Source organism: Sarcophilus harrisii, chromosome 5 (genome assembly GCF_902635505.1).
Source record: "Sarcophilus harrisii chromosome 5, mSarHar1.11, whole genome shotgun sequence".
Lineage (NCBI taxonomy): Eukaryota > Metazoa > Chordata > Mammalia > Dasyuromorphia > Dasyuridae > Sarcophilus > Sarcophilus harrisii.
Genome location: NC_045430.1, coordinates 10,279,581 through 10,289,958, shown reverse-complemented (window position 1 = coordinate 10,289,958; position 10,378 = coordinate 10,279,581). Strand labels below are relative to the sequence as shown.

General features: G+C 41.6%; 1 protein-coding gene across 2 annotated transcripts in view; it reads left to right on the top strand.

Annotated features, from left to right (window-relative positions):
- The first annotated feature begins 221 nt into the window (after positions 1-221).
- CSDC2 (cold shock domain containing C2) overlaps positions 222-10,378 on the top strand; it is a 21,703-nt gene continuing 11,546 nt past the window's right edge. Inside the window, exon 1 of one of the 2 annotated variants that reach the window (XM_023505328.2) lies at positions 222-501. The gene's annotated coding sequence lies outside the window, so the exon portion shown is untranslated. Of the gene's footprint in view, positions 502-2,725; positions 3,168-10,378 lie in introns of those variants that run through there. The other variant, XM_003772237.4, reaches the window with a different exon arrangement.

Genomic DNA, 10,378 nt, shown 5'->3' with positions numbered 1-10,378 from the left:
CTTTTTGGCGTCTTCCTTCCCTTGAGCTGCCGGCTGAATTATACACCACTCATGCCATAAAAGCCACTTTCTGAAAAATAAAAGACATCCTCTGGGAGAGCAGAAGATGCCCTTGCCATGTGTCACTGGCCAGGTCACTGAGTGGCCCCGTCACGGCTTCAGGGGCTTGGCGATGCCCCAGAGGCTTCTGGGAGGACTCCTTCCCCGGCTCCATCAGCAACCTGGGCCGAAGAAGGACAAGAGCAGCTCGGATGTCCCTTTAAGCCGGAGTGCAAGTTCGCATCCTGATCCCTCCCACCTGCTCTCTACTCGGCCCCCTGACGTCAGGAGGAAGGAGTGGATGTGTGTGAGTGCGAGTTCATGCTCCGGGTGCTGCATGTTCACACACACTCACACACCCCAAATAGCTTAAGTCCCTTCTTGCCCGCCGGCTCCAAGGAACGGGGTACAAAGGAAACGAAGGGGAGAGCTTCCCGACTCAGGCTGACTCCACAGCCCAAGGTACAGCAGCTGCGGTGGATGGATGACTATGGGCACTACTGGGGGGGTCAGGGTGGGGGGGGCGGGGAGGCTGGGTCCTCGGTGGGAGCTGAGGAGGGATGTCTGGGGGACTGGTCCCCAGGGGGGCAGGGAGTGCGCTGGGCTTTGAAGAAGAGGCTGGAGAGAGTGGAAACCGCTCCCCACCTCCCCCTGCCCCCCAAGGTTTCCTCTAGGAGCAGAATCGTGTTTGTGTGTGTCTGGGATGGAAACCGGGCGGCTGGTGGAGGGTTGGGGTGGGAGCTTGACATGAGTCAGGAGTGTCCTTCTCCCTGAGGAAGGGGAAGCAGAGCCCCTGAAAAAAAAAGGTTAGGGCAAGCGCAAGGATGCTGAGAATCATGGGGGGCGGGGGGCGGGGAGGAGGGAAGGGGAAGGGTAGTAATTGTTCTTTTCTACTGAGAGTGAATCCAGTGCTCCTGAATTTGGGGCTGGGGGGAGGGGCGGATGGGGAGGCTGCTCGGGCACAGGACCAAGGATGGAACATTCATATCATTGCTTCTGTGTGTGTGATGGGGATAATTGGGGTAATTAGCAGAGAGGAGAGATGATTCCATGTTATTCTGTCCTTGTTACCCCCGCCCTCGGGAAAGGTGGCCTCTTTCCTGCTCCTAGTACAGTGGTCTCCATGGACCCACGGGATTGTCTTTTCTGATGCTTTCTGCCTTGACAACCACAGGGATTCACTTCTCCCTGGAGACGTGACTGAGCCCCCGGGGGTCCCAAGAGCAAAGCTCAGTGGGATTGGACTCTGGGGCAGCTGACTCTCAAGGAGGAAGGATGCTGATGTCTAACCTTCTGACCATGGGAACTCAGTGGCCGCCCGGCCAGTCATGAAAGGGGCATTCATTGGCAGCCCCTGAGGAGAAAGGGGCTTTCTACAAAGCCCTGGGACTGCAGGACGCTCTGATCCTCCTAGAAGGAGAGGGGGAGAAAAATGCAGAGAGAGAAAGAGACAGACAGAGACAGAGATCTGAAACAGACTGAGAGACTGAGATTGATAGAGAGACATAGAGAGACAGAGACAGACTGAGAGACAGACAGAGAGAAACAGAGGGACAGAGAGAGAGAGAGAGAGAGAGAGAGAGAGAGAGAGAGAGAGAGAGAGAAACGAGAGACAGAGAGAAACAGAGAGACACACACAGAGAGATGAGACAGAAACTGAGAGATCAAGACTAAGAGAGAGAGAAAAATGAGAGACAGAGAGACAGAGACATAAACACAGAGAGACAGAGAGGAGAGAGATAAAGACAGAAAGAGAGAAGAGAGAGACAGAGAGACAGAGACAAGAGAGAGAGGGAGAGAGAGAGAGAGAGAGAGAGAGAGAGAGAGAGAGAGAGAGAGAAAGGAGAAGGAGAGGGAGGCAGACAGGAAGACAGGCAAGCAAGAAGGCAGAGAACAATAATAAGTCTAGTCTGGCTATTGATGTGACAGATTTGTCTAAGGGGGGGTGGGAGGAGGAGGAAGTGGGATGTGGGGGGAGGGCAACCTCTTTATTTAATCCTATAAATTTGCAATCCATTGCATCACACCAGACTGGTTACAAACTATTAGGGTAATCACCCTGGGAAACAGCATGCTCCGACTCGGAGGGGGAGGGAGATGGTTTTTCCCCAGCCCATGCTCCCTCCATTTCAGCTGTCTTTCCTTCTCAATTCTGGCCATTTTATTCCCTTTCCAATATCCCTTTACCTTGCCTCCTCCCATATAAAGAGCATCCAACAACAACAACGATGACAAAAAAGCCAGACTATTTTCCCTTCCTTTCTCCCTTCTCCGTCCCTCAATCTAACAAATTTAGTGGAATAAAGCAATGGGCTTGGGGGGCGGAGGAGCATGAAAGGGCCTCCCCTTTATAAGGAATGGTAGAGGCCGGCACGGCCTTCTCTAGCCAAAAGTCGGGGTATACCAAGTAGATGTAGGAGGGGGGCCTCCCTAGAAGCAGTTATGGAATGTTCCACGGATGCTCATTTTGAGGGGAGAAGGAGATCCCTGGGGGTGGTTATGGGGGTGGGGACTTGGAGTATCTCCTGCCCGCAGGCTAGCAGAAAAGCCTGGAAAGGCTCAGCGCCTGGGGAGATCTAAATCAGGACTGGGGGGCCGAGCAGCTGCAGAAGAGGAAAAACTGAACCCCTTCGCGACGTCCAGCCGGTCACTAAACCTCCCCAAAGCTCAGAGTCGGGCGGGGGTGGGCGGGGCCCGGTGGAAGGGTGAGGACGCAAGAAGGCCATGTTTTCCTGGCAGCTGAGAGCGCAGAAGTGGTCCAGGAGAGCCGGTGGCAGCTCGCTCTCCCTCTCCATCACTCCAAACCAGGAAAATGGGCTCCCTCAGTCGGAGTTTAGGAGATTAGCGACAAAGGCTGCCGGCAGCGACAGTGTTGAGAGTCAGGGGACCTGAGTTCTAGTTATGATTTTTGACATTAACTCCCTGTGCTCTGGAGACATCATTTGCCTCTCCGGCCGCTCATCCCTAAAACGATGGATCTGGCTAGCTGCCTTGTGTGGTCCTTCCCAGCTCAAAAACACCGAAGCCTAGAAAGTAGAACGTGAAATCCAAAGGAAGGATCCAGAGTTCGGCCTCCGCCTCTCATCTCTCCAGCCCAAAGTAGCCCAACAGCCTCTCTCCTACGAATGGCAAGGATCTTTTATCTTCTCTCTTTCTCTGGGGTATACTCCCAAGCCACCAGCCCTCCCCGGGATGCTGTAAGCAGCCGAGATTTAGAAAGAGCTTTGTTCCCCTTAAATCGCTCCAGAAATGAGAACGATTGTCACATAATATTAATAGAATATATATATATATATATATATATATATATATATATATGTGGCTATTGACTGTTCCTGGTGTTAATATTCTTAATATTACCACGAATTTAATAATAACAACTCGTGTTTCTCTAAACAGGGCAAATGCACGGAACTTGGGGCTGAAATCAAGGTCTCAGCTCAAACCAGACCTTAGCTACTTCCTAGTTGGGTCTTCTTAAGTCATTTAACCTCCCCGTTAGCCTCAGTCTCTCCATCATAAAATGGGGATAAAACAGCACCTCCCTCCCCAAGGTTAAGTGCAGATCAGGCTCCATAACATTTGTCAGTTTTCACTTTGGAAATCTTAAAGGGTTGGGTTTAAAGTTGCCAAGAGGAGGTCGCACAGCCAGTGTGTGTGAGGGCTAGGATCCAAGTTCAGATCTCCTGCCCCCAAAGCCCCCCTCACCCTAATATTCCCTCCCAGATTCTATGACAAAAGGAACCAAAGTTCTGGGCCCACAGGACGAAGGAGGGCACTCAGGGCAGGAGGCCCTCAGATCTTGGCTCCTGTGGCGATGCTTACTCATGTAGCTCCCCTCCACCAAGGAACTTGATTATAACTAGGTCACCTTCAGTGCCAGGAGATGCATCGGGCTCTGATGATATTTTTGAGATGAAGCTGCAGGACTGAGCCTGCCAGGAGGTAGGATACAACGGGGAGAAGCCAGGATGCCTCCCCCCCACCCCCCCCCGGACCAGCCCGGGAGCAGACCTGAGACATTGGAAAGCCCCTTTCCCTACCCTAGCTCCTTATCTCATATTATTTTTACCCAAGCCCAGTAATTACCCCCAATTATGTCAGCACGAGGCTGGGCCCTTTTTATCTCAGAGGGGTATTTGTTTTCTTATTGTTGTTATTTTTAAGCCATCGAGATGGCAAGTGACTCATTCAAAGTTCCTGCCTGAGTCACCAGAAGAGAACCCAGGAGTCCTGACACTTCAGCGCGCCCATCATGGGACTGTGATTCTCATGGACCGAAGTCCTGGGTCTAAAAGGGAGCTGTGTGTGTCCTTGGACAGGTCATCTCCCCTTCTCTGACCCTCAGTTTCGCCCTCTATGCATGAAGAATTCAAAATAGGCTTCCGAGGGTCTTTTCTGGTTTAAAAACACATCAATGCTCTGCCCACTTGTCTTTTCTGTATCTGAGTGAAAGGACTTTAGACACTGGCCCAGGGTTGTATCCCCAGCTAAAGTCCTCTTCTGTCTCCCTATTCCCCTCATCTCAGATTATAATGAAGAGAGAGAGCAGAACAGAGCAGAGAGAAGGAGAAAGACAGGGAGGGAGAGAGAAAAGAGAAGGGAGGAGAGAGAGAAGAGAAGACAGAGAGAGAGAAGAGAGAGACAGAGAAACAGAGGAAAAACAGAGACAGAGAGAGACACTCGGGAGAAATAGGAAGAGAACAGGGAAATAGAGAGAGAAAAAGAGAGAAAAAGAGAACAGAAGGAGACGAAAGAGAGAAAAGAGACAATGGGAACTGTGGTTGTGTCCAACTAGACAGAAAGGTCTGGTATGCTATGATCCATGGGGCCACAAATACAAAGGTATATATACACTTCTTTCTTTCTCTATATCTCTGTCTCTGTCTCTAGCTCTCTCTTTTCTTCTTTCTCTATACACATACATATTTATGTGTGTCATATATATACACTTTTCTCTTTCTTTTCTTTATATCTTCTGTCTCTGTCTCTCTCTCTCTTTCTCTCTTTGTCCATATATATAAACACATACATATTTATGTGTGTTTATATATATATATATATATATATATATATATATATACTTTCTCTTTTCTTTATATCTTCTGTCTCTGTCTCTATCTCTTCTCTTTCTCCTTCTATATATATATATATATATATATATATACATCTACTATTTCTCTCTTTTCTTTCTCTTCTCTGTCCTCCATTCTCTTTTCTTTCTCTTTTCCTTTCTCCATATATATAAACACATCATATTTATTGTTAATAATACTTTTTCTTTCTCTTCTTTAGACTTCTGTCTCTCTTCTTTCTCTCTATTACATATACCCACATTTATGTGTCCAATATTTTTCTTTCTTTCCTTTTCTGTCTCTGTCTCTTACTCTCTTTTCTCCATATATTTTCTCTCTTTTCTTTCTCTGTCTTCTTCTCTCTATCTCTTTTCTTTCTCTTTCTCTCTTTCTCCATATATATAAACACATACATATTTATGTGTTAAATATATACTTTTCTTTCTCTTTTCTTTATAGCTTCTGTCTCTCTCTTTTCTCCCTATATAATATAAACATATTTATGTGCACATTTTTCTTTTCTTTCCTTATCTTCGTCTCTGTCCTTATCTTCTCCATATATTTTCTCTTTTCTTTCTCTGTCTTCTGTCTCTGTCTCTCTCTTCTCTTTCTCCATATATATATATACACATACATATTTATGTGTGTATCATATATATGTATATAAATACTTTTCTCTTTTTTCTCTATGTCTTCTGTCTCTGTCTCTATCTCTCTTTTCTTCCCTTTCTCCATATGTACATATACACATACATATTTGTGTGTGTCATATATATATATACTTTTCTCTCTTTTCTTTCTGTCTTGTCTCTGTGTCTATCTTGCTTTTCTTCTTTCTCTTTCTCCATATATATATATTCACATACATATTTATGTGTTATATATATATATATATACTTTTCTCTCTTTCTCTATATCTTCTATCTCTGTCTCTATTTCTTTTCTTCTCTTTCTCTCTCTCTCTCTATATTTTTCTCTCTTCTTTGTCTTCTGTCTCTCTCTCTTCTCTCTCTCTCTCTCTCTCTCTCTCTCTATATATATATATATATATATACATACATACATACATACATACTTTTCTTCTTTCTCTGTCTTCTGTCTCTGTCTCTCTCTTTTCTTCTCTTTCTTTCTCCATATATATACACATACATATTTATATGTGTGTCATATATATATACTTTTCTCTCTCTTTTCTTTATATCTTTGGTCTCTATCTCTCTCCATATATATAAACAGATACATATTCATGTGTGTCATATTATATATATATACATATTTCTCTTTATTTTCTTTCTCTATGTCTTCTGTCTCTGTCTCTATCTCTCTTTTCTTTTCTTTCTCTCTTTCTCCATATATATAAACACATACATATTTATGTGTATATCATATATATATATAGAGAGAGAGACTTTTCTCTCTCTTTTCTTTCTCCATATCTTCTATCTCTGTCTCTATCTCTTTTCTTCTCTTTCTCTTTTTCTCCATATATATATATATATATATATATACTTTTTTTCTTTCTCTATATCTTCTGTCTCTGTCTCTATTTCTCTTTCTTCTTTCTCTCTCTCTCTATACACATACATATACATATATATATATAATATATATACACTTTTCTCTCTCTTTTCTTTCTTTATATCTTCTGTCTCTGTCTCTTTCTTTCTCTTTTTCTTCATATATATAAACACATACATATTTATGTGTGTATCATATATACATAGAGACACTTTTCTCTCTCTTTTCTTTCTCTATATCTTCTATCTCTGTCTCTCTTTTCTTCTCTTTCTCTTTTTCTCCACACACACACACACACACACACATATATATATACACTTTTCTCTTTTCTTTCTCTGTATCTTCTGTCTCTGTCTCTACCTCTCTTTTCTTCTCTTTCTCTCTTTCTCCATATATATATACACATATATTTATTGTGATAAATTAACCTTTTTTCCCTCTTTCTATTTGTCTCTTTTTTCCTCCTTCAATATATATATTATATATATATAATTATCTTTCTCTCTATTTCTTTTCTATTCTTTCTTCTTCTCTTTCTTCTCTTTCTCTTCAATATAACACATACATTGTTTATTATGTATATATATATATATATATATATATATACACTTTTCTCTCGTTTTTATTTTAGACATATTTTTTTTTTAGACGTATTTTATGTCTCTGTCTCTATCTCTCTTTTCTTCTCTCTCTCTATACACATACATATATATATATATATAATATATATATACACTTTTCTCTCTCTTTTCTTTCTCTATATCTTCTGTCTCTGTCTCTTATCTCTTCTCTTTCTCTTTTCTCCATATATATAAACACATACATATTTATGTGTGTATCATATATATATATATATATATATATATATATAGAGAGAGAGAGAGAGAGAGAGAGAGAGACACTTTTCTCTCTCTTTTTTTCTCTATATCTTCTATCTCTGTCTCTATCTCTTTTCTTCTCTTTCTCTTTTTTTCCATATATATATATACTTTTCTCTTTTCTTTCTCTATATCTTCTGTCTCTGTCTCTATCTCTCTTCTTTCTCTCTCTATACATATACATATTTATATATTATATATAATATATATACACTTCTCTCTCTTTTCTTTCTTTATATCTTCTGTCTCTGTCTCTATCTCTTTTCTTTCTCTTTTTCTTCATATATATAAACACATACATATTTATGTGTGTATCATATATATATATAGAGAGAGAGAGACACTTTTCTCTCTTTTCTTTCTCTATATCTTCTATCTCTGTCTCTATCTCTTTTCTTCTCTTTCTCTTTTTATATATATATATATATATATACATATATATATATATATATATATATACTTTTCTCTTTTCTTTCTCTGTATCTTCTGTCTCTGTCTCTACTTCTCTTTCTCTCTCTTTTCTTTCATAGGAGACTTTCTCTCTCTTTTCTTTATATCTTCTGGCTCTGTCTCTTTTCCTCTCTCTCTCTCTTCTTCTTCTCTCTTTCTTTCTCTCTCTCTCTCTCTCTATATATATAATTATATATATAATATATATACTTTTCTTCTTCTTTCTTGCTTGTCTTTTCTCTATTTCTTTTCTTTCTTTTCTTTCTTTCTCTCTCTTTATTATATATATACTTTCTCTCTTCTTTTTGTTTCTGCTCTGTCTCAACTCTTTTTTCTTCCCCCTCTCTTTGTATACTTTTCTCTCTTTCTTTTTATGTTGTCTTGTCTCTATCTCTTTTTCTTTCAACTTTCTCTCTTTCCCATATATTGTATATATCCATTATACAAACATCATTTTTGTTCTTGCCTAGTTGGTCAATTCAACTAACTTTAATGTGTGTCTACCTACAATATGCAAACATACAAGCTTACAATTTGTTTATTTTCCTTCTCTAGACTCACACACATTTTGTTGTTGTTATTCAATCATATCTGACTCTTTGTGATCCCCTAGACCACAGCACAGCAGCCCTTCTCTCTTCCATATCTCTTGAAGTCTGTCCAAGCTCATGCTCATTGCTCCCATGACACCATTTCTTCATCTCATTCTCTGACATCCCCTTCTCCTTTTGCCTTTAATCTTCCCAACATCAGAGTCTTTTCTAATGAGTTCTGGCTTCTCATTATATGGCCAAAGAATTTAAGCTTCAGTTTCAGGATTTATCCTTACATCTATATACATACATATATACATATACAATATAATGATATAATATATATACATCTAGCTCCCTATGATTCTGTTGCATAGTGCATTAGAAAGAGCACTGGCTTTGGAAAGGACCCAGAAAATCTGGCTTAGGATTCTGGTTCTATCCCTTACCAACCCTGTGACTTTGGGCTTAGCTTCCCTGGCCCTCAGTTTCCTCATCTCTAAGATGGGTGAGCTCTTTTGTCTGAATCTAGGATCCTGTCATCTATGTGCTTCTCCAGGGCTAGAGAAGGACCATGGAGGAAACATGCATTTCCTAGGAAAATCCACTTAAGTCACCTGGCATTTCTGAGTATGGTTTTTCGATTCAGCCAAAAATAGGCTGAAGTCACCTAGTGAGATCCATGATGCACACCTGCTCTCAGTCCCCCTGGGAAAATGAATTTTTTCCATCTTCTTCCATGCTTGGAGGGTCCCGTGACAATTAATCAGAGATTAAACCTAATCAAATCCACACAAGGAGGGGTGGGGATGATATTGCGTCCTGGTTGGGGATGATATTGCATCCTCTGATCAGCCCCCGGGGAATCAGGACAGTGATTGGCCAAGGAATCCAGGATGGAGGATAGACTTTTAGCTCCTAGCTCTGTCCTTATCACACAATAATAAGCACTCCAGTTTCTGGTCTGCTTTACAGCTTGCAAAACCTGTTCCACAAAAATCCAATGAAATATCTGGACTCAGTAACATCATCTGTATTTTAAAGATCACGGAACTTAGTCTCAGAGAGGTCAGATGAGTCAGCTCATAGCCACACAGCTAGGATCATGAGTTACAGGGATGGAAGGAACCTTGGAGGTTATTTATGAGATTCCTTTTTGCCATTTTATAAGATGAGGAGAGGTGACTGGCCAAGTCACTTGGGTAGTAATTTACAGAGATGGACTTCTAACTCCCCATCAATTCTCTTTTCTCTGTGATCCCCCAGCAGAATGGAGTCTGTGGAGTGGAGGTGGCTCCTGTGCTTTCATGGGACTCATTCTCCCTGGGACATCAAGCTCAGTACTCAAACAGCCCATCCATGTCTGGCTTCCCCTCCTTGCTAACCACATCTTTTATTATTATTATTATAGCTTTTTATTTACAAAACATATGCACGGGTAATTTTTCAACACTGACCCTGGCAAAACCTTCTGTTCCAAATTTTCCCTCCTTCCCCACCCCCTCCCCTAGATGGCAAGTTGTCCCATACATGTTAAAATATATGTTGCTAACCACATCTTGTTAAATGGAGCACATCCTCTCCAGCCCCTCAGGCAGCATTGGTACCTAGGCCTTTTCTGCATTGAGACTTGGGAAAAGGCAGGGCAATTCCGTCCTCTTCCCTTCTCCTCAGTCCCTCCGTTGATCAAAAGTTTGTTGAACATGTTTTTGCTCTGAATCTGGCACTGCAAATGAATATGGATATAAGACAAGATCCTGAGCTAGAACAGACACATAAAACATCATCAGATCTTGATTTTTACAGAGAAAGAAACTGAGACTTAGGCGGGGTCGAGCTTGAACCTGAAGTGCTCTTTTCCTGATGCTCTCTCTTACCTTCTCAC